The following is a 25,329-nucleotide window of genomic DNA, read 5'->3' as shown; positions in this document are numbered from 1 at the left end:
TAATCACCTATCTCAATTTTTACAAAAACGGTGCGAGAGGGAAAGGTTACGAGGGATGGATGACAATGTTGTCAGACACCTAGTATTCGGGTACTGTTTTGTAGAATGGGAACTTCTTTGTTCAACTACTTAAAGATAATAATAATAAAAAGTGTTTAAAAAATAAACATTAGGATGAAAATAAAAATTTCAAATATAAAATAAGAAATTAAATCCAGTTGGAAGGAAAATTTTGTTGAGGAGAGTAGTTTAGTTTATTCTATAGCAAGTCTCACTTCAGAAATAAATTCAAAAACTAGACCCCAGGTAAGTGAAATAAACTAAGAAATTGAGTTGAAAAAAGAAAATAAGAAACTCCACCCACTCTTTCTTGCCTAGACAGCTGGTGTGGGTAAAAATTCATCATGATCCTGAATTGGAACCAAAGTGGCAAGGACCTTACTTGGTGGTGCTAACTTCACTGTCGCCTATTGAATTAGCACGAAAACATCATTGGATCCATCAGTCTCAAGTGGAATAGGTAGTGGACCACTATACAGAGAAGGCTGCAAGATGAACTATTAAGGATAAGACTTACTAAGTGTTAATTAGTGCTAACTAGTATATTTCTATAATTTACTTGTTTTCTATTAAATTTACCTTTTAAGCCTGTTCATTTGGTGGAATGAAGTGAATTTTTAGGATTTGCTTAGAAGGAATCAAGGATTTGATTGGACATGAAAAATATTGGGGGATATATGAAGCAGCATGGTCCTAATAATGAGCAGGGACAACTAATCAATGTTGCCCCATGACCTGGCTCACTGGAGTGCATGGGGCATGCCACACAAGTGAGCAGGGCATGCTACTGGAGGGGGTAGGATGTCATCCTCACATGATGAGCTGTGAAGAATTGATTGGGGAACAGGCAGTTTGTGAAGTGATGGTTGAAAACTGTTAGGTAGGAAACCCACTGGAGTGATGGAGGCGTTCAAACTATATATAGGCTGCATGTTCAGAGCAATGGAATTGGAGAAAATCAAGGAATGACCTCCAAGGAAGGAAGTGGTGAGACAGCAGGAGGGGAAAGACCTGGGAGAAGTGGAATTTGAGGGAGAACAGGAGGGGAAGGAAGACAATTGGCCACCCGTCCAGAGAAGTGTAGTGGAGAAGCCTAAAGAGAAGAAGGAAGAGAAAAAAGGAAATGAAGGAAAAGTCTATAAAGAAGGACTTAATAAGGGAAAAGGAAAAAACCTTACCTAATGAAGTTTGGAGCGTGGAGATGATAATTTGGGAGGTTGGTGTTTTGCAAACCAATTAACTATGCCTATTGGACGTCTGAGGTTTGGTGGTTGGGGTTGGGCTGTCACTGTGTGTACAGCCCATGGCAAAGTAAATGTAGGCCCATTTCTAGTGTAAATAAAGTTATCTTCAATGTGCCTCATTGGATTGTCTTGTGTTTTATGCATCATAAGTGTGCAAGTTCACAAGTTAATAGGCTCAAAGGCCTCGAGTTTTGTAAAATGTTATGAGGTCATAATAGGTTTGAAAAACCCAATGGAACAGTGATATCACAATGGCAATATGATGTCACAATATTGAGTGATAATAATATTTTGATGTTATGCTTAGTTGGTGATGCTATAATGGTGATGAGATCACAATAGGTTTACCATGTTACAATAGGTCACAATAGGTTTTTTTAAATTGTGAAAATACTGTACAGAGGGGTTACAATTACAGGGGCAAGATAATGAGTACATTTCTTATTAAGCATTTTAGCCTCCTCCTTTGTTACCCCTTCCCATCCCTTCCCATACTTACCTGGCAAGGGAAATTCCACGATCACAAGATAGGTTTATGAAGACAGTTATGATGTCAGTTATGATGTCAGTTCCACCCAGAAGAAATTCTCCCAGCCCAGGCAGAAAAAACTCCGCCCACAGAGGAGTGACTTTCTTTTTTGAAACTTTTCTTAAATTTTTATTTTTTAAAAGTGTTTTCTGTTAATCTTTTTTTCTCATAATTTTTATTTTTGGGGTGTGTGTGTGTGTGTGTGTGTGTGTGTGTGTGTGTGTGTGTGTGTGTTTGAGCTTTTGGTCTTTTTTTATTGTTTTCATTTTTTTCTCTTTATTTTGCATGACTTAATTGCTGTTCTGCTCATCCCATGATATATAACTGTCGTCAATTATTAGACCTTATTCACTATTGTGTACATACTTAATCCAGAAATTTATTACTCAATTCACAAGCTCTTAGGCTTAACTTCTTTAAAAGCAGTATCATCTTTTTATACCTACATAATTATTACGTAACTAATTTTAATATTTTTTAATTTTTTGCTTTCATGTTTCTTTCTATCCCTCCCCTCTTCTCATTCTATCCTTTTCTTCTTTTCATATCATTTCTTTAAGCGTACATAATTTTTAAGTGTGTCACTTCTTAAATTTAGTTTTTGTTTCTCAAATTCTCTTTTTCTTAATTTCTCTCCTGTCATTCTGTCCAATCAATTTCCCTCTCTGAGATTAGGAATTGGTTAAATTTACTCCCCTTTTACCCCTCCACATCCCTCTAGTCCTATTTGTTCCCACACTTCTCCCTAAAGCTAATAATTTCTGGTTTGCCAAATCCTTTTTTGTTGTTTTTAGCACAGTAATACATAGTTGTTTGATGTTGAATAGATTGTATCTGTTGAATTAGATTGTATTTGCAGCCGTTTTGATTGTGCAGCTACAGGACTCTGGCTGATGCTTGCCTTAAAATAGTGTTCTAGCACAAAATTTGTGTTGCTTTCATACCAAATGGGCAGAAGAAGCCGAAAAGCACAATAAAAATGGCAAGTCCAGATAGCCCAACTCCCACTCATGTTAATCAGGTGACAGAATTGTTAATGAATAGTCCAGAGAAGCTCCATAAAAACCTGTACATACACTACTAGTAAACATGGTGAATGAAATGATTGGACTTGCAAAGTACTCAGTGTGAGCATGATAGGGAGCGAGAGGAGCAAACCAAAGATTACTACAGGAATCTTGTAAGCATTATTAGGAAGCTACTTAAAGATTAATGCAGGAATTGCATAAGCAGGTTGAGAAGAGTCAAAGATAAATACAGGAAATGCATGAGCAGGCGGAGCACAGCCATAGAGAATTACTGGAATTGTGTGAACATGACGAAACTAATCAAAGAGTAATACAGGAATTATGAGAGCAGGATGAGACTAGACACAGATAAATAGAGGCATTCATGGAATCCATAAACAGACCACTGAAAGAAGTCAGGGAGACCCCAAATGGAATGCTGAATAGAGCCCTACAGAAAGAATGGGTGTCCAGGGCAACCATAACCAATCATCTAAGTGATTTGAGAAACTGAACACAAAATTAAGGAAGTAAAGAATTTCATACAAGATCTAAAACAAAGCTCCAACAAGGATTTTGAAGCCATCAAAGCCGACCAATTAGAAGAATAAGAAATAAAAAACAAAGTAGAAAGTCTTGACAGTAGGTTAGACCATGAAGAAGATCGAATCTCGGGGATTGAAGACAGCCTATATATTATAGAGAAAAAACATAAAACTATGCAAGACAAATCCAAAAAATATGATAGAGCTATTCAACATTTGGAATACACTATCAGAAAGCCTAATCTGAGGATAATGGGTGTAGAGGAGCACCTAGAAAAAGAAGTTAATGGTCCAGAAAATTTATTTAACAGAAACCTAGCAGAGAACTTCCCAAATATACAAAAAGATAGGCCTATTCAGATGTAAGAAGCTTGTAGAAACCCAAATAGACCAAACCACAACAAGATATCACACTGTCACATTATAATCTGCACAGGATCAATTCAGACCCAGGAATGGAGCCTCAACGATCTCAAGGAGAAAAGAACAATCACCTATAAACAGAAACCAATTAGAATCATCCATTTCTCAGCAGAGCTGATTAAAGCAAGAAGAGCCTGGAATGGTGTATGCCATGTGCTAAAGACAAACAACTATCAACCAAGAATACTGTACCCAACTAAACTATCCTTCATAACTGAAGGTCGAATAAAAATTTTCCATAGCAAAGAAACATTGAAACAATGTATCTCCACCAAACCAGCCCTACAAAAAACAAAAGTATCCTACACATAGAAAACCAACAGGACCACAGTAAGAGCCAAGAAACAGTATCCAAGGAAACAAAATTAGAAATCAACACCCTTTGTGATAAAAGCTCTGTAAAAACTATGAATCCAGTCAACATTCCTCAATACAATAAAGGCTATATATGACAAACCTACAGCCAGCATTGTACTTAATGGTGAAAAATTAAAGCCATTTCTTCTTAACTCAGGAACAAGACAAGGATGTCCACTCTCCTCTCTCTACTTCTTTTCAATTTAGTATTAAAATGCCTAGCTACAGCAAAAGACAAGATGCAAACATAAAAGGGATCCAAATAGGGAAAGATGATGTTAAACTCTCCCTATATGCAGATGACATGATGTTGTATTTAAATAATCCCACCGACTCCACTCCGAAATTATTCATGTTGATTCAAAACGTTGGCAAAGTAACAAGGGAAAAAGTAACACTCAAAAATAAATAGATTTTTTGTATGCCAACAATGAGAAAGCATGGCTGAAATCAGGAAAGCAACTCCATTCATAATAGCCCATAAAAAATAAAATACCTAGGTATTAACTTAATCAAAGATGTAAGGGATCTTTATGATGCAAACTTTAAAAACCTGAAAAAGGAAATAAAAACGGAACTTAGAAAGTGGAAAAACCTCCCGGCTCCTGGATTTGAAGAATCAAATCGTGAAAATGGTAATACTTCCCTAGGCTATCTACAAATTCAATGTGATGCTTATCAATATTACAAACTCATTCATCAAGAAAATAGAAGAAGAATTCCAAAAATTCATATGGAACAATAAAAGACTCTGAAGAGCAAAAATGTTCAACCGAAGGAATAGTGCTAGAGGAATATTAATACCAAATTTCAAACTCTACTACAAAGCCATAGTAATCAAAACAGCTTGGGACTGGCACAAGAACAGACCTCAGGACCAATGGAATAGAATCGAAAACCCAGAAATGAACTCACAGACCTATAGCCGCCTAATCTTTGATAAAGGAGCTAAGAAATAGAATGGAAGAAAGCTTCTTCTGTAAATGGTGCTGACAAAATTGGTTAATCACTTGTAGAAAGCTAAAGCTAGATCCATATATATGACCCTGAAGGGGAAACAAAGGAGGAGGCTACAATGCTTGATAAGAAATGTACACATTATCTTGCCCATGTAATTGTAACCACTCTGTACAGTATTTTCACAATAAAATAAATAAAAATTAAAAAAGAATCAACTCCAAATGAATGAAAGACCTCAGAGTCAAAGCAGACACCCTGAAAACTTTGCAGGACAAACTGGGAGATAACTTGTTTGTCCTTGGCACAGGCTGCAATTTTCTTAATAGAGACCCAGAAACACAACAGATCAAAGGAAGTTTGGACGAATGGAATTGCATGAAATTGCAGAGCTTCTGCATGGCAAAGCACATAGCTAGGAAGGTCAATAGAAAGCCTACGGATTGGGAGAAGATCTTCACTAGCCATAAAACGGACAAGGGTCTCATATCTAAAATATACCTAGAACTCAAAAAATTAAATCCTCCAACAACAAATCCTCAAAGAAGCAACTGCACAATAAATAAGTGGCTAAAGACTAAAGAGAAACTTCTCTGAAGAGGAAAGAATGATAGCCAATAGATACATGAAGAAATTCTCAACCTTCCTAGCTGTAAAAGAAATGCAAATCTAAACTACATTGAGAGAACACCTTACCCAAGTTAGAATGGCTATAATGCAGAACTGTAATAACAAGACAAGCGGGACAGGATGTCGGTGGGACTGTAATCTTTTTCAACCATCTGGAAAGTAGTATGCAGGTTCCTCAAAGACTCCATATAGAGTTCCGCTATGACACAGCAATCCCACTTTTGGGCATTTACCCAAATGATCAAAAACAAACCCACACTATAGCTACCAGCACCACTATGTTTATTGCAGTATTATTTACCATACCTAAGATATGGAACCAAACCAGATGCCCCTCGGTAGATGAATGAATCGATAAAATGTGGCAACAATGCTTGATAAGAAATGTACTTGTTATCTTGTCCATGTAATTGTAACTCCTCTGTATGGTACTCTTACAATAAAAAAATCTGTTATATATACATAATTGAATTCTATTCCTCCATCAGAAAAAATGGCATTGCTCCATTTGTTAGGAAATGGAAAGACTTGGAAAAAATTATATTAAGTAAAGTAATCAATGCCAAAAAAACCTAGCTTCCATGGTTTCCCTTATTTGCAATAGCTGGTATATGTCGGAGATAAACATAAACTATCAGACAAGTTGATGTTAGGTGAAATGAACACCAAGATAAGGACTCAAATGGTTTTTCTTTCTTGCTGTTGTTTCTACCATATTTACAAGATGATTTCTTTGCTGCTTTTTATGTCCCTTCCCCACAAAATAACCTCTATTTTCAGTGTATTTGATGTTGATATAATTTGGGGAGGGGAAGGAAAAAACAAATTGGGATTCATGTGAACCCATTGCAACAATGACATATACAAGACGTTATGTCGAAAACCGAACTTTACAACTTTGGCACAGGGGGACGGGGGGCAGAAAGTGAGATGGGCAGGGATGGGACGGGGAAACAAGGGAGGAGGCAACAATGCTTGATAAGAAATGTACTCATTACTTTGTTCATGTAATTGTAAACCCTCCATACATATTTTCACATTAAAAAAATGATGAAATAATAAAGTAAAAATCCATGCCAATTCTTTTTGCATGTCGTGGGGCATGAATATTGGGCCTGGGCACTCTCCCTGTGCTCTTCAGCTCAAGAATAACACTGTACCACTTGAGACACAGTGCCATTTCTAGTTTGCAAGAGATATATTGGCGCTAAGAGTCTCACAGATTTTTCTGCCCAGGCTGGCTTTGAACCATTATGCTCAGATCTCAGAATTTTGGGTAGCTAGGAGGTCAGCATGAGCCACCAAAGGCCAGATTCAAGACAAGCTTAAAAAAGCAAGCTTATTGAACCTTCTGGCTTTTTCTAATAAACAATGTTATTTTTCAGCATTAATTTATAACTGTGAGTAATTTTTAGGTGTAACTTGGAATTTTTTTAATAGAATCAAATATAACTGTTACTATTACTCAGTATCTCACAAATCCACTGTAATTGACTTTTCCCAAAGACAATTATTACATACAATATTACTCATCATTATTATTACACTCTATTACATATAGTGTGAAGTGAAAATAGTTTGGACCATTTCATATAAATTAGTAGATGCTACTTTAGCATAATAAATTCAGAACTGAGATTTTAAATGAAGGAAAGAAGATTTCCGAGTTAAAATGAAATATAAATATGTAATGTGTCCCAACTGAATCAAAAATTCTGATTTTATACAGAGAAAAATATTTTCTTTCCACTAAAGTCTTTGAAGTAATACCATTGGAAAGAGTGAGACAAGAGGAGGAAGAATTAAAATCATGTCAAACAATGTCTGTTATTCTGCTATCCCCTCCACTGTGAAGACGTGCCCATTCCCAGTTGTAACAAAATTTCAAGTGTCTCTCTTAGAATCTATTTGGAAAAGTTCTCAATCACTGACTATTTTTGTAATTTCTGTTATATGAAACAAAATATTGACACAAAACTATTGAAATAAAACACACACATATGTTGAAGTCACCACAACTGGAAAAACAACCAACAAAGTAGAACTTTCCCAGGAACAAAAACATGTTTTGCCCAGTTTTTTAAGCACAAAAACCTCAAATACATGTTAACTTGGAGTAGAGCCATAAGGAAAACTGTGTCTCAGAAATATGGTTGTGTTAATTTGTAATTAAATTCATCTAGATGAACGTAATGTAGCAAATCCCTTGAATGGATCAAATTGTTTAAAATGAATGTGACTGTATGCAGAGTGAGATCTGCACATATTTAAAAGAATAAAATAACAAAATCAAGGCATACTAAAAAATTCAGAAAAGCAATGAATAAGTCCAATATTATCCATATTGAGAACTAATTCCTACTGATTTAACAAGAAAAATATGCAACTAATAGAATCTGAGCAGTGTACAAGAGTGTATATACTTTAAACTATTCCAAATTACACTTTGTAGAAGATTAAATGTGGGTAATCTAAAGGAGAACATCAACACATGATATAAATGAAATTAAAAATCTCATGAAAAGAGAGAAGTAGTTTCTGGAAAATAATAGCTTAACAAATGGTGGTGAAAATCTTTCTAGTACTGAGAAAATTGCATACCTATATATTTAGATCCAAAAAAAAACCCAGTTACTCAAGCTGATTTGAAACTTTGGCAAAGTAGCAGGATACATCTGTAACATTATTATGGATGTTGACTCTGGCATGGAATTCATTTGCTCTTTGATCTGACAAATGAATATATGAAAGAACATAACTTCTCCAACTAAATATCAAGACTTAACTAAACATATCACAAGAAAAGTCATAATGTAATCCGTATTGCAACTGGGATAAGAGAAAAATCAGTCATAGTTATTCTGTATTTATTGTAAATGTAGATGTTTTTCATAAATTATTTCCTTTAGTTTGCATTTTCAAAATATTGTGTTACATGATGTATATCTTGGTAAGTAACTTTGAATGTCTCCTTAAATTTTGTTCTGTGTATAATGTATCTCTTCTGTTCCTAACCCATGAAATGATTTTGATTCCAAAACATTCTCATAACCACTGTTTATAATACACAAAATCTCATAAGCAAGACACCAGTAAGCATTGGTTAACATTTTGATACCAGGGTCTCATGACTGATGAGGCCTATCTTCATGAGTTACATTGTACCTAGATTCCTCAGCCTAAATTTAGCCACTGTTAAAAAATATTTATATCTTTATTTATCACCCATCAGAGATTAAATCTGAGTATAAAGCCTAAGGAAAACGATAAAGTAAGAATTTAGCTTTTCTGGATATTAAGTAAACAAAATGCAGCATAGAGTAACTCACTGGTTTAAAGTCAACCTATTTCACCAAAACATTCTAAGCATTACCTTACAATGTGTTTAATTCTCATGAACGGACGGAAGGGGGAATACGAGAAGAGTACTAACCAAGCACTGTCTTCAAAATATATATAATTTGGATTTATCTCTAAATTTCTCTATAAACATTTCTGATAAAAACTGTTTGAATAATTGATTTATAATATATCCTAGTTTCATATACCAAATTACACTCAGAAAATGGGATATAACAATTAACTAAAGAAAGTCCTGGCAGAAAAAAATGGCACCTCTATACTATGTGACACCCAATTCTGAGGTATTTCATTATGCCTCCATTTAATGAATGTGATTGTTTAAATGTTTCATAAAATAATAATTAAAATTGATCAGTGTATTATAATCTAATTGTTTACAATTTTATCCTAGAATCATTTAAGAACTTCCCATTCAATCATGACATACATCACATTCCATTGGTATTCATATGGATAGGAATGACTTTCTTAGGATCTCCTGCCATTTGGAGGTGGCAGGACCAGGATTCGAACTGTGGGCTCCAGCTCCTACCCGAGGATAGGGAACTCACTGGTGTGTTCAAGAATAACAACAAGACCAATGATTAGGCAGGCACCAGTGGCTCTCAGAAGTCCTCATTGATACTTACAAGGTTGTGATAGGAGGATCATGGTCAAAGTCACCCTAGGCAGAAGTCTTTGAGAGCCCTGTCCAACTTCAGGGCCAACAAAGCCAGAAGTATAGCCATATGACTCCAGTGTTGGAATGCTAGCCTTAAGTAAAGCAGCTCATGGAGTGTGCCCAGATCCAGAGTTCAGGGTCCAGGAGTGGCAACAAACAGACATACACAACAATCTTTGCAGCCATCTGCCTAAAGCAGGTCACCCTCAGCAGCCTTTATTTACATTTTATTATGAGGCCAATGCAGGGACAGTCACAAACCAGGCAGGGGAAGAGAAAATCAGGTTTCTTAGAAGTAACCAGTATTCAGAAAATTAAAATTGGGGACATAAAATGGTAGCATAATTATGTAAAAACTACCAATAAGAAAAAGATGAGGGGTTTGGGAATGTGGATTAGTGAGAGAGTGCTTGTCTAGCATGCAAGAAGCCCTGGGTTTGATTCCTCAGTAGCACATTCAAAAAAAAGCCAGAATTGGACTTGGATGTAAGAAGGAAAGAAGGGAACACTTCCCAGTCATGAGGTCTTCTGCAGTGTGCCAGGACACCAACATGGTCTTCACAGAACCACAGAACAGGAAGACTGTATCTTTCCCACTTCTCAGGCAGCGAGGGCCCCAGAGTTAAGAGGCCAGAGCCAGGTTCTAACTCAGGAGCTTGGATCCAGAAGAGAAAGGGGTCTGCGTCTTCTTGGACTGGGGACTTGCTTTAATGATGTGGAGAATGAAGGAAGGAGAATGGACTGGCAAAGGTAGAAGAAGGGCCTTCAAAAATGACAGATGGAGAATCAAAAACCCACTCCAAATCTTATCTATGGTAAATAATGCTGAAATAAACATAGTTGTGCTGGTAGCTTTAGTGTGGTCTTGTTTGTAAACATTTGGATAAATGCCCAAAAGTGGGACCGCTGGGTCATAGGAGAGCTCGATGTGGAGTCTTTTGAGGAACCTCCATACTACGTTACAAACTGTTTGAACAAGTTTACATTCCCACCAACACTGAAGTAAGGTTCGCTTCTGTCCACATCCCCTCCAGCATCTGTTGTTGTTACAGTTATTGATTTTTGCCATTCTAACTGGGGTGAGGTGGAATCTCAATGTTGTTTTGATTTGCATTTCTTTAATGGCTAGGAAGATTGAGCATTTCTTCATGTGTCTGTTGGTCATCCTTCTTTCTTCTTCAGAGAAGTTTCTCTTTAAGTCATTAGCCCACTTATTTATTGGGCAGTTGTTTCTTTGAGGATTTGTTGTTGGGGGATTTAATTTTTTTAGTTTCAAGTATATTTTAGATATGAGACCCTTGTACGTTGTATGGCAAGTGAAGATCTTCTCCCAATCCATGGGCTTTCTATTGATCTTGCTAGCTATGTCTTTTGCCATGCAGAAGCTCTGCAACTTCATGCAATCCCATTTGTTCAACCTTTCTTTGATTTGTTGTGTTTCTGGGTCTCTATTAGGAAAATTTCAGCCTGCGCCAAGGAGACCGAGGGTTTCTTCTATTCCATCCTGTAATGTTTTCAGAGTGTCTGCTTTAACTCCGAGGTCTTTGATCGATTTGGATTTGATACTGGTGCAGATGGATATATAAGCATCTAGGTTTAGTTTTCTACAAGTAGTTAACGAATTTTGCCAGCACCATTTACTGAAGAGGCTGTCTTTCTTCCATTCTATTTTTTTAGCTCCCTTATCAAAGATTAGACAGCTATAGGTCTGTAGGTTCATTTCTGGGTTTTCAATTCTATTCCATTGGTCCTGAGGAACCTTCTTGTGCTAGTACCAAGCTGTTTTTATTACTATGGCTTTATAGTAGAGTTTGAAATTTGGTATTGATATTCCTCCAGCAGTGTTCTTTCCGTTGAAGAGCATTTTTGCTATTCGGGGTCTTTTATTGTTCCATATGAATTTTAGGATTGCCTCTTCTATTTCCTTGAAGAATGACGTTGGAATTTTGATAGGTATCGTATTGAATTTGTAGATAGCCTTGGGAAGTATTGGCATTGTCACGATATTAATCTTCTAATCCAGGAACATGGGAGTTTTTCCCTTTTTCTAAGTTCTGTTTTAATTTCCTTTTTCAAGTTTTTAAAGTTTTCATCATAGAGGTCCTTCACTTCTTTGGTTAAGTGAATTCCTAGGTATTTTATTTTTTGTGGGGCTATTACAAATCGAGTTGCTTTCCTTATTTCAGCCCTACTTTTCTCATTGTTGGCATACAGAAAATCCATTGATTTGGGGGGGTTAATTTTATACCCTGCTACTTTGCCAAAGTTTTGAATCAGCTTGAGTAATGGGATTTTTAAATACAAGATCATGTCATCTGCAAAGAGGGAGAGTTTTATTTCTTCTTTCCCTATTTGTATCCCCTTTATGTCAGCATATTGCAGCATTATTTACCATAGCTAAGATCTGGAACCAATCCAGATGACCCTCAATAGATGAATGGATCAAGAAAATGTGGTATATACACAAAATGGAATTCTATGCCTCCATCAGAAAGAATGATATTGCCCCATTTGTTAGGTAATGGAAAGGATTGGAAAAAAATTATATTAAGTGAAGTAAGCCAAACCCAAAGAAACATAGGTCCCATGATTCCCCTTATTTGCAATATCTACTATATGTATGAGTCAAGCAGAAAAGGTCAGATAAGTTGATCTTAGGAAAATGAACACTAAGTTATGTATTTTAAATGTTTTTTTTCATGCATTTGTTTCTAACGCAATTATAAGATTATTTCTTTGTTGCTTTGTATGTCCCTCCCCCACAGTATAACCCCTGCTTTCACTGTATTTGATGTCGGTATAATTTGTGGAGGGGAAGGGGAAAAACAAGTCCTTTAAGTAACGATACAGGAGGACCTGTTGCAACAATGAGAAGTACAATTTGTCATGTCGAAAAAGAACTTTACAACTTGGGTGGCGAGGATTGGGTGAAGGGCCAGAGGGAGGGAGGGAAGGGATGGGAAGGGTAAACAAAGGAGGAGGCTACAATGCTTGATAAGAAATGTACTCACTATCTTGCCCTTGTAATTGTATCCCCTCAGTATAGTATTTTCACAATAAAAAAACACCCCACTCCCTAAGACCAAAGAGCAAGTCTCTCTATTGTTAACCTATAGATAGCCTAGGGTTCCCTTCACCTGGGGGAGGAAGGTAAATTAGTCATTGTTTGAAGAGGCTGAGAAAAGCCCGATCCTTGTCCAACACTGACAAAAGTTTCAGGTTACCCCTCATTGGTGGCCGTGTCTTACATGAATGAAGTGGTTTTGCAGCTCACTTACCTGTTGAGTGTGTAAATTCTGCCTCCTAATTCTGTAGGCCTAGGTCTCTTCGCCTAGTCTGGATTTTGAAACTGTTTTCTGCCTTCAAATATTGTTACACTGGAGTTCTTCCTGCTAACAGGGCTAGGGCTTAGAAGCTGAGAACTTCATGTGAACCCAGGATTGGTCAATGATGTTTCTTGCCTGCTTTTATAACTCAAGAACTCTAAGAACATTTAGAGTGCAAATAACTTCTCATTACCAAGGGAAACACAGGAAGCTCTTGAACATCTGACCTGTCAGCAATAGAAGTCAGAGTTTCATAGACATTCCAGCCCTGGCTGGCTTCATCCTGTGATCCTCAGACTTCAGCATCCTGAGCTAGGGTGATGGGCATGAGCTACTGGTGCTCTTCTGTAATAACATTCGCATTACAAATCAACTGCTTATCACAAAGGGCTTGGGCAACATATTACGCCTTTTAACATTGGACCTTTCAGATACAAGTTTATAATGCTAGTCTGAGAGGCTATGCATATGGATGGGCTACACTTGAACCTTGAGCTCTGAGTCCAATTTTGGTGTACATGAACATTCATTTTTCCAGAGAATGTTCTCCTAATTAACAAATAGGAAAAGTAATTTGCTTAACCCTCACTTTTGTTCCAGTTTTGTGTCTCAAACTCAAGCCTGGGCACTGTCGCGGAGCCCTTCAGCTCAAGGAGAACACTCTACCACTTGACTCACAGCACCACATGTGGTCTTTTTGTGGTGCATTGGAGATAAGACTCTAACAGGTTTTCCTTGCCTAGGCTGTCTTTGAACTGTGATCTTCAGATCTCAGCCTCCTGAGAACCTAAGGTTCGGTTGTGAGCCACAAGCATCTGGCCTGCTGTTTTGGCCAGACCTGGGGCTTGAGCTAAGTGTCTGGGTACTGTCTCTGAGATCTTTTTTCTCAAGCCTAGCGCTGTACCACTTGAGCCGCTCCACAGCTTCTGGCTTTTTTGAGTATGTGGCACTGAGGATTCAAACCTTACCATCCATGCATGCTGAGCCAGCTCTCTACCACTAAGCCACATTTCTAGCCACCCCCTTACAATTTTATCCCTCAACTTGCCTATCCCCATGAAAAGGCTTCTGAGTAATAATTATCTAAAGAAATTTCTATAGGAAGGTTCTAAGATAAAGAAGACAAAGTTCATACTTGGGAGAGACACTAAACATGTGAAGACTGTGAAAAATGCTTCCATTTAATTATGTATCATGTTTTAACACTTAATAAAATATTAATGAAAAACGAGTCAATGTCCTAAATTATTGTGTATAAATTTATAATAGGTGTACAACATGTTCTAAATATTATGTGTAGAATACTAAAAACAATAAACAATAAGTAAATGAAAAGTAAAAAATTAAAATAAATACAAAATCAATAATAAAAATTGTAATATGTAATAAACAGACATATGTAAATATATATCATATATTAAACATATATAGAAATATTTTTTCCATTGCAGGGCCTTCATTCAGAAGCTGGCAACTCTAGCCTGAATTTCTTTTCCTCAAGGACAGTGAGCTTTGCCTTCACCCATGATGCAAAAGAGTTACCTGGATGGTGAGATCAAATCCCAGCAATGATGGAAATACTGACCCCAGTTCCAAGACAGTGACTCAATTTTTTTAATGGAAGTTGCTTTGTTTATTGTTACATATTGAACATTAAAAAAAAGAAAAGCAGTGTAGAATTTTGTACATCTATCAGACACCTTTCTCTTAACCCGAAAATGCTTGTCTGAGCATTACTTTTTCATTTTTTATTGTAAAAATGTTGTACAAAGGGGTTACAGTTAAATGAGCATGGCAATGAGTACATTTCCTATTGAGCATTGTTGCCTCCTCCTTTGTTTTCCCCCTACCATTCCTTCCCTCCCATCTCCACAACTACTACCCCTGCTGAGCTCAGTGACTTAATTTTTATTTTTGGATTTGCATGGGGTTTGAACTCAAGCAATGGCAAATCTGCACTTTCCCTCACATTGGTATATATTTACCAAGTTCAAATCCCAGGCTAGGAAAGAAAGCTGGTAGAAATTCAAAACAAGGGAGCTTTATTTCTTTTTTAATTTAGTTAAATAATTAATTAATGTTTTTATTTATTCTGTATTTTGCCAACATGAGGCTTGAACTCAGGTCATGGCAACTCTGCCTCAGCTTCAATCACCTAAGGGTGGGGCACTCTCGGACCCATAGCCAATCTAGGGATCCTAGGCCCAGAGGACTTTCAGGAAGAAAAAAAAAACTAGCATCGCACAATAAGTGGCAAGCTGCAGAGGGCTGAGATTTTTCCGTTTTTTTTCTTTGCACAGTGGCCATACTGGGTCTGAATAACATGGCTGCAAAGTGAACCTGACCTGCCATATCTGAAGGCTGGCGTGCTATCAGGGAATCCAAAGGCCAACCTGTGAACATAGGCCCCGGGTCCAAATCCCAGTGCTGACACCTACCAATGGCAGGAGATCACAAGAGACTCATGCCTATGCATAGGAATACCAATTGAAAGAGTAGTTCATGTTTCGTTCAATAAAAGAGTAGTTCATGTTTCGGCAATAATCCTAGGACGCTGATTGATCTTAATTCATAGGTTATTATGCATGAAAAGACTAATTTTCCTTCAATGGCGGTATAATAAATGCCTAAGAGTTGGTAGGAATGTCTTTGGTGTCATTCGATCAGAGATAGATGGCTCTGGCACTCCGTACTAATATATGATTTTTGTATACCACCCTCTGCCTATCCATGTATCACTGTTTTGGCCAAACCTGGAGCTGGATTTCAGCACCTGGGAACCACTTGACTGCTTCATTGGCTAGAGGCTGCCATGCTCACATTCATCCATTCATGAATTGGGCTTGCTAAACCCTGAGTTCACATCCCAGCACTGCCAAAATTTTAATGTTGGAGTAAGAAGCCAAGTGTGACACATGTTTTCCTTTTCTGTGACAGTCCTGGGTGTCAGGCATGATGGAGAACATATTTACAAATCTGGATGCTGTGATAGGATGTAAGCAATGTAATAAATGGTAGAGGGGTCATCAGAGTCAGTGAAATAAATGGTAAATAAATGAATAAAACAAGAAATAATATGAATAACCACACCCAACAAAATATGGTCTGACTAGCTGTATGGAAGTATAAATCCTATCTTTAAAATGGATTTAAGGAGTATGTTTTCCAGCCCTGAGGCTTGAATTCAGGCTTAGGGAACAGGTCTGACTTTTGTCTTCAAGCATGTTCAGATTGCCTTCCGTCCCAGTGCTGCATATTTACCCAGACCTTGAGTTCAAATCCAAAGCCTGACAGAAAAAAATGTAATGAATTGCAAACCAGGGAGCTAAATATTTTTTAATTGAGGGCTATTGGAGAAAACATAGTCCCGCACAGCAACATAGGCCTACAGTTCGAATATAGTCATGCCACTTCCAGATGGTGGGAGATCCTAAGAAATTGGTTCCCATCCACAGGAATAATGATGGAATGTTATCAATGTCACAGTTGAATGACATGCTCATGAATGATACTTGTACACAATTAGACTTTATGATATCAGTTGGCTGATTGATTTTATTTAATATCTTATGAAACATTAAAAGAATATTATTTCTCATAGAGACACAATAATTTCAGGACACGGATTTACTTAATACTTTATTAAAGATAAAAATAATAACATTTTTTTTATTTTTGTGGATCCTGGGGCCTGAACTCTGGGCCTGGGTGCTATTCACCTCAAGGCTAGTGCCCTATCCTATGGTTTCCCTTATTTGCAGTAACTTGTATATGTCTGAGTAAAGCAGAAAAGGTCAGATAAGGTGATATTACTGAAATGAACCCTAAGATATGTACTCAAATGTTTTTTTTTCTTTCATGCAATTATTTCTAACACATTTATAAGATTGTTTCTTTGTTGCTTTGTATGTCCCTCTCCCACAGTATAACCCCTGCTTTCACTGTACTTGATCTCAGTATAATTTGTGGAGGGGAAGGAGAAAAACAAATTGTTTAAATAGGAATACAGGTGAAGCCATTGCAACAAAGAGATGTACAAGTCGTGATGTCGAAAACGAACTTTACAACTTTGGCATGGGGGTGGGGGTGAGGGAGCAGGGAGGATTGGGTCGGAGGGCAGAGGGGAGGATGGGAAGGGATGGGAAGTGGAAACAAAGGAGGAGGCTAAAATGCTTGATAAAAAATGTACTCATTATCTTGTCCATATAATGGTAAATTTCTGTACATTATTTTCACAATAAAAAATTAAAATATAATATTAATTACATGGAGGCATAATAAATAACCAAGAATTGGTAGGAATAAGTGAACAATGGATAGACATTTCTTGCATTCTGTAAAGATATATGTATTTATTAGTGTACTACAATTTGTATGTCAATCTGTTCTTATTTTGTCAACCCTCTGGTGCTCGATCTCAAATCCTGGGAACTGCCTATCAGCTCAATTTGTTCCAGGATGGAATGCTGACACACACGCATTCATGAATTTGACCCTGTAGGCCTTGAGTTCAGATGCCATCATGCCCAAACAATGAATAATGGAGTAAGAAACTGATGGTGACACGTTTTCCTTTTCTGTGAAAGTCCTGGGTGTCAGGTATAAGTGGAATACATATGCAGATTTATATCATATTTAATCAATGTAACCAATGTTCTATGTGCCATATTAGTCAATAAAATAAACAGTCAATACATGTTGGTCTTTGCCCCTGAAAGATGGATGGGGCCCAAGGAAAGGTAAGTGTGCCACTCACCCGTTCCCCAGTCTCCCTTAGCTCGGGAGACATTCAGACACAGTGGGGAGTCAAGTCAAGCATAAACTCATTTATTAACACACAGCAAGCACCTTTTAAAGGGAAAAATTGCAAGGAATCGAAGGGGAGGGAAAGGAACCAACCAATCACTGTAAAGGTCACACCCTATCATGCAACTAAGCTTTATCAAATCAGATTTTAAGGTAAAAAATTGGGCTGTGCCCACTCAACTTCCTCTCAGCACCATCATTACTGCCCATGTGCCCCACAAACACATGAATAAAACAAAAATAATATTAATAACTACACTGAATGCCAAATGGAGTCAACCTATGTATGTAAATATAAATCATATATTTAAAATGTATGCAAATAGGATGTATTCTAGTACTGGGGATAGATTTCAGATGTAAGGAACAGACATGAATTTCTTGGCTTCAAGAAGCTAGTTTCCCCTTCCAAAACAGTGCAACAGAGTTACCCAGACCAGGAATTCCAATCCCAGTCCTAGCAGAAAAAATGACACCTTTATACTATGTGACGCCCAATTCTTACGTATTTCATTATGCCTCCATTTAATGAACGTGATTGTTTAAATGCTTCATGAAATACTGATGAAAATCAATCGGTGTCCTATAATATAATTGTGTATAATTTTATCGTAGAATTATTTAAGGGCTGCCCATTCAATCATAACATACATCATGTTCCATTGGTATTCATATAGATAGGAATCTGTTTCTAAGGATCTCTTTCCTTTTGGAGGTGGCAGGACCAGGATTCGAACTTAACTGGAGGATAGGTCCAAGAATTGCAAGAACAATGATTAGGCAGGCACCAGTGGCTCTCAGAAGTCCTTATTGAGGTTTAAACGGCTGTGATAGGAGCATCATAGTCAAATTCACACTAGGCAGGAAAGTCCTTGAGATCCCTGTGCACCTTCAATGTCAACAAAGCCAGAAGTAGAGCTGTGTAGCTCCAGTGGTAGAGGGATAGCCCTGATTAAAAGCAGCTCACAACACACACACACTCACACATACACACACACACACACACACACACACACACACACACACACTGCAGTCTAATTATCTATCTGTTTATATATTGGCCATTCCTAGGGCTTGATCTCAGGTCCTCAAATTTGCCTGCCAACTTCTCTTGCATCAGACTCGTGTGCTAACATTTACCCACTCATGAAGTTGGCCTGATAGGCCCTGAGTTCAATTCACAGAACTGCCAAAACTTAATCCTGGTGGAAAGCCAATTGTCCCAATTGGTTTCTTTATTGTTGAAATTCCTGGGACTCAGGAATGATGTAGAATACATAGGCAAATATAAGTCTTATGTAATAGGATGCAAAAAATATTATATGTGTAATCATATTCACTAAAATATATAAGAAACAAAACACAAAATAAAATGAATACACTAACTGCAATATACAGTAAAAATGTGTAGGTCAATAAAATTCATGTACTTAAAATATATACGAATATTTTTTTTCGAGTGCTAGGACTTGAATTCAGGCCCTAGAAACAGGCCTGATTTTCTTGTCTTCCAGAATGGTGATCTGCAGATTTACCCAGACCCTGAGTTCAAATCCCAGTCCTGGCAGAAAAAATGGCATGAATTCCAAGCCAAGAAACCTCATAATATTTAAAATATTTTTAATGTATATATGTATGTATGTATGTAGGAAGGTAGGTAGGTAGGTAGGGAGGGAGGGAGGGAGGAAGGGAGGGAGGGAGGGAGGAAGGTATTTTTCTTTTGTCAAGCACAGGGCTTGAACTCAGCTCATGACAATTCTGCCTCAGCTTTGATCACCCTAGGCTGGGGTGCAGCCACTGGACCCACAGCCTAACCTGGGTTCCTGGGACCCAAAGGCTGACAAGAAAAAAAAAATTAATGCGACACAGGAAAAAAAAACCTGGCAACTTGCAGATGGCTACCGGTTTTACATTTCTTTGCTTTGCTAGGTGACCATCCTGCATCTGAATGACCCGGTTGAAGAATGTTGGTAACTTGGCATTGTTGAAGGCTGGCGGGCTATCAGGGAAGCCATAGACCAACATGGCAATATAGGCCCTGTATTTGAAGCCGGGTCCTGACCCCTACCAATGGAGGGAGATCCTAAGTGTCTCGTTCCTATTCATAAGAATACCAATGGCAGATTATGAATGGCAAGGTTGAAGTAGTTGTTTCTGAATACTACTATATAAATAGAGTGATTTTAGGATGCCAATGGATTTCAATGAATATTTTTGACACATTCAAAGAATACTATTAATTACATAGATACAGTAGTTTCAGGACAGTGGTTGATTTAATCAATAATTAAGGATGAAAACAATACTATTAATTACATGGAGATATACTAAATACCCAAGAATTGATAGGAATGTAGCCTATATAACTGAATAATGTATACACATCTCTGGCGCTCTATAAAAATCAATAATTATTTTTGTACTACCATCTGCATGTCAATCTGTTCTAATTTTGTCAACTCCTAGAGCTGGATCTCAAGTTCTGGAAATACTTGTCAGCTCAATATGCCTCAGGCTGGCATGCTGACACTCATCCATTCATGAATTGGGCCTTGTAGGCTGTGACTTCAGATGCCAGCCTCACAAAAATTGAATCGTGCAGGAAGAAGCCCATGGCAATACATGTTTTCCTTTTCTGTGAAAGTCCTGGAAATCAGGTGTGAAGTTTCTTACATAGTCAAATCTATATCCTATGTAATAAATGTAATAAATATTTCATGTGTAATAACAGTCAATAAAATAAATGGTAAATAAATGAATAAAACAAAAAATAAAATGAATAAATATACTAAGCACAATATGGGGTCAACATACGGGGTTCAATTTCAGGGCCTGGGAAGTGCCTGGCAGCTGAATTGGCTAGAGGCTGCTGTGCTGACAGTCAGCCATTCATGAATCGAGCCTTCTAGGCCTTGAGTTAGATCCCACCACTGCCTAAAAATACAATCTTAGAGTGAGAAGCCAAGCGTGACACATGTTTTCTTTTTCTTTGAAAGTGCTCGGTGACAGGTAGGATGTATAATTCAGATGAAAATCTATATGTTATGTAATAGGATGTCATAAATGTAAAAAATGTCATAGGTGGAAGAGTTCTCGCTACAATAAATGAAAAACAGATTGAATTAGTAATGAATCATTCTAGGATAAAATTAGAAACAAAAACTATAGGATGTGGATTAAGTTTAATATTATATTAAGTATTACCAAAATAAAAATGTCATGGAAACATAAATACCTAATAATTGGTGGTAACACATGATGCATAATTTAATAATGTATAGACATCTGTCTCATTCTATAAAATATGAAATTATGTGTATGGATGTATGCACATATGTGATAAACAATAATAGGATATTGAATAATTTAGTTAATGCTTTATTAATTGTTAAATGGGACACATCATTAAATGGAGACATAAGTTTATAAGTAATAATTGGTGGTAATATCTATAAAATAATAATATACAGACATCTTTCTGTGTATATAATGCTTACATCAATCTCTATCCATTTATACCTCGTTCATTCCTGGGGCTCGGTGGTTAAGTGCTCACCTAGTGAGCATGAAGCCCTGGGTTGGATTCTTCAGTGCCACATAAACAAAAAACCCAGAAGTTCTGCTGTCTTTCAATCAATTGAGTTCTACCCTTGAGCACAAATGATTATGGACAGTGTCAAAGCCCTTACTAAAGCCCCAGGACTGCCGCCAAAAGAGGTACTATGTTGTAACTGCAACTATATAAGGACAGTACTTCAAATACCACATGGCAGAGCAAGCTAGGAGTCTGGTGCTGACAGCTGCCACCTAACCTGACTTAGACAGATATAAACTGCTGCCACAAAGCTCCCTGGGTACCTCCATCATCCTGGCTTACCTTGGCTTACCCCTTATATCCTGGCCGCTCTGGGGCTTTAAAACCTGGCGGGAAGTCTGCTAGACTCTTTGAAATATGGCTCGAAGTGGTAGAGTTCTAGCCTTGTGCCAATGTTATTAGAAAAATAATATCCCCAAGCCTTAAGCTCAAGCTCCATGACTAACCCCCCCCAAAAAAATAAAACATCCCACTAAACACTTAGGTGTAAACTTTTGTGGTTTGTGAAATGTTCCTCAAAGAATGGTGATATTGATTAGAGCGCCCTAAGTCTAATGACAGCTTGTGGAACAGAGTTGTGTGCTGAGTCCTCCATACAGTACTCTGTGCTGAGTCCTACACAGGGTGCTATGTGTCGAGTCCTTCACAGGGTGCAGTGTGCTGAGTCCTGCATTGGTGCTGGGTTCTGAATCTTTCACAGGATGCTGTGTGCTGAGTCATGCAAGAGTGCCATGTGCTGTGTCCTTCACCAGGTGCATTCTTTCATTGGGTCTTGTAAGATCTCCCCACTGAGATGATTATGCAGACAAGAATATTGAGGCTCAGATATGTTTCCAAGGGAGGGACAAAATTATGTATTACTGAAGACTAGTGAGTTGTCTACTACAGACAATTGTTTGTTTTGTTTCTTCTCAGTCATGAACCTTGAGCTAAGGGCCTAAGCTCTCACCCTTACCTCTTGGGCTCATGACTAGCACTCCACCGCGTGGAGCCATGGACCCCCTTGCAGCAAAGGCCACAGCCTATGGGTCTATAGCTGAGGTCTCTCATCCTGCCTTCTCAGGAAACTGAGATCTGAGGATCTGGGTTCCAAATTATCCCAGACACAAAACTTCCAATGAGCCTATTATCTCCAATTCACTATTAAGAAACCTGAAGTGGAAGCTAGGTGCTTGTCATGCATGCCTGTCATCCTAGCTACTCAGATCATAGTTCAAAGCCAGCATGGGCAGGAAAGTCCTTGAGACACTTAGCTCCAATGGACCACCAGAAAAGCTGAAGTGGCTTTTGACTCAAGTGGTAGAGCACAAGACTTGAGCTGAAGAGCTCAAGAACAGCATCCAGGCCCAGACATCAACTCCTACAATAATAAAAAAAAAAAGAAACTAACTAACTAACAAACCTGAAGTATAGGGCTGAACAAACCTGAAGTATGGGTCAATAATGTTTTTTTCTTGCTTCTATAGATCAAGAACTCTAAGAACATTTAGAGTGCAAGTACTTCTCATCACCAAGGAAAACACAGAAAGCTCTTGAACATCTGACCTTTCAGAAGTGGAAGTCAGATTGTCATAGACTTTTCTGCCCTGGCTGGCTTCACCCTGTGATCCTCAGACCTAAGCCTCCTGAGCTAGGATGACGGGCCTGAACTACTGGTGTTCTTCTAGGTTCAGAACTGTGGTGACTTTGACAATAAAAGTCAACTGTTTATCACAAAGTGCTTGGGGAGCATATTAAGCCTTTCAACATTGGACCTTTAAGAAGCCTGTAGGACACAAGATTACAATGATAGAGTCTGAGAGGCTGGACATATGGATGTGTTACACTTGAACCATAAGCTCTGACTCCAATTCTGTTATACATCAATGTTCATTTTCCAAAAGATGTTCTCATAACTAGCAAATAGGAAAAGTACCTTGATTAATCCTCACTTTTTTCCCAATTGTGTGTCTAGAACTGAAGCCTAGGCACTGTCCTTTAGACCCTCAGGTCAAGGCAAACAGTCAACCACTTGAGCCACAGTGCCACATGGGGTCTTTTCGTGGTTCACTGGAGATAAGAGTCTAACAGGCTTTCCTTGATTGGCTGTCTTTGAACTGTAGTCTTCAGGTCTCAGCCTCCTGAGAAGCTAGAGTTCCATGTGTGAACCACTGACATTTCGTCTATTGTTTTTGGCAGTCCTTGGGATTGATCTTAGGGCATGGGTACTGTCTCTGAGCTCCTTTTTCTCAAGGTTAGCCACTTGGGCCACTCCACAGCTTCTGGCTTTTTCTGAGTATGTGACACTGAGGATTAAACCCTGGCATTCATGCATGTTAAGCGAGCTCTTTACCACTAAGCCACATTTGTAGCCCCACTCTTACAATTTTATCCCTCACTTGCCTATCCTCAGGAAAAGGTTTCTGACTATAAATCATTTAAAGAAATCCCAATAGGAAGATGTCCAAATATTGTATAAAGCTCATACTTGGTAGAGACTCTAAACATGTGAAGACTGTGACAAATGCTTCCATTTAATTATGTATTATGTTTCAACATTTAATAAAATATTAATAAAAATGAGTCAATATCCTAAATTATTGTATAGACTTTTATTAAAAATGTGCAAATTGAATAAATATTATGAGGATAATAATACTAAATACAATAATTAATCAATAAATGAATAAAAGAAAAACAAAATACAAAATCAATAATAAAAATCATAATATGAAATTAACATACATATGTAAGTGTATATCATATATTAAACATGTATAGAAACATTTTTTCCATTGCAGAGCCTTCATTCAGGTCCTGGGAACTCTAGCCTGAATTTCCTTTCCTCAAGGACCGTGAGCTTCGCCCTCACCCATGGTATAAAGAGTTACCTGGATAATGATCTCAAATCCTAGCAATGGCAGAAATACTAGCCCCAGTTCCAAGACAGTGACTTCTTCTTTTTTTAATGGAAGCAGTTACATTTATTCAGTACCATACTTAACATTTAAAAAAAAGCAGTGTGGAATTTGTACACCTATTCAGACATCCTTTCCTCACCTCTAAATTGCTTCTCTGAGTATGACATTGTTTCTCTTTTTTTGTCCTTTTTTATTGCAAAAGTGTTTTACAGAGGGGTTACAGTTACAGGAGCAAGGTAATGAGTACATTTCCTATTGAGCATTGTTGACTCCTTCTTTGTTTTCCCCCTACCATCCCTTCCCTCCCATCTCCACAACTACTTCACCCTGCCGAGGTTAGTGACTTAGTTTTGCTTTTGTGATTGGCACGGGGTTTGAACTCAAGTAGTGGCAACTCTTCCCTCACATTGCTACAAATTTACCAACACCCTGAGTTCAAATCCCAGGCTAGGAAAGAAAACTGGCAGAAATTCCAAACTAGGGAGTTTTATTTTTTTTATTTAGTTAAATAATTAATATTTTTATTTATTTATTTATTTTTTAGCAATCCATGGGACTTGAACTCAGGTCGTGGAAACATTTCCTCAGCTTGGATCTCCCTAGGCTGGGGTGCAGTCTCCAGACCCATAGCCGATCCTGATATCCTAGGCCAGAGGGCTTGCAGAAAGAAAACAAAAAGCTAGAAAACACAAAAAGTGGTGAGCTGAAGAGGGCTGGCATTTTATGATTTTTGGGGGGCATGGTGACCATCCTGACACCAATGGCAGAAAATCACAAGAGACTCATTCCTATGCATGGGAATACCAATTGAATGAGTAGTTCTTGCATCCATCTAGTCTAAAATTGGATGCATTAGTCCTAGAATGCTGATTGATCTTAATGTAGAGTTTATCAGGCATGAAAAGAATAATATTCCTTCATTGGTG

Source organism: Dipodomys merriami, unplaced genomic scaffold, assembly GCF_024711535.1.
Source record: "Dipodomys merriami isolate MVZ:Mamm:240054 unplaced genomic scaffold, mDipMer1.0.p SCAF_141, whole genome shotgun sequence".
Classification (NCBI taxonomy): Eukaryota; Metazoa; Chordata; class Mammalia; order Rodentia; family Heteromyidae; genus Dipodomys; species Dipodomys merriami.
Note: the sequence above shows the minus strand (reverse complement) of the source record.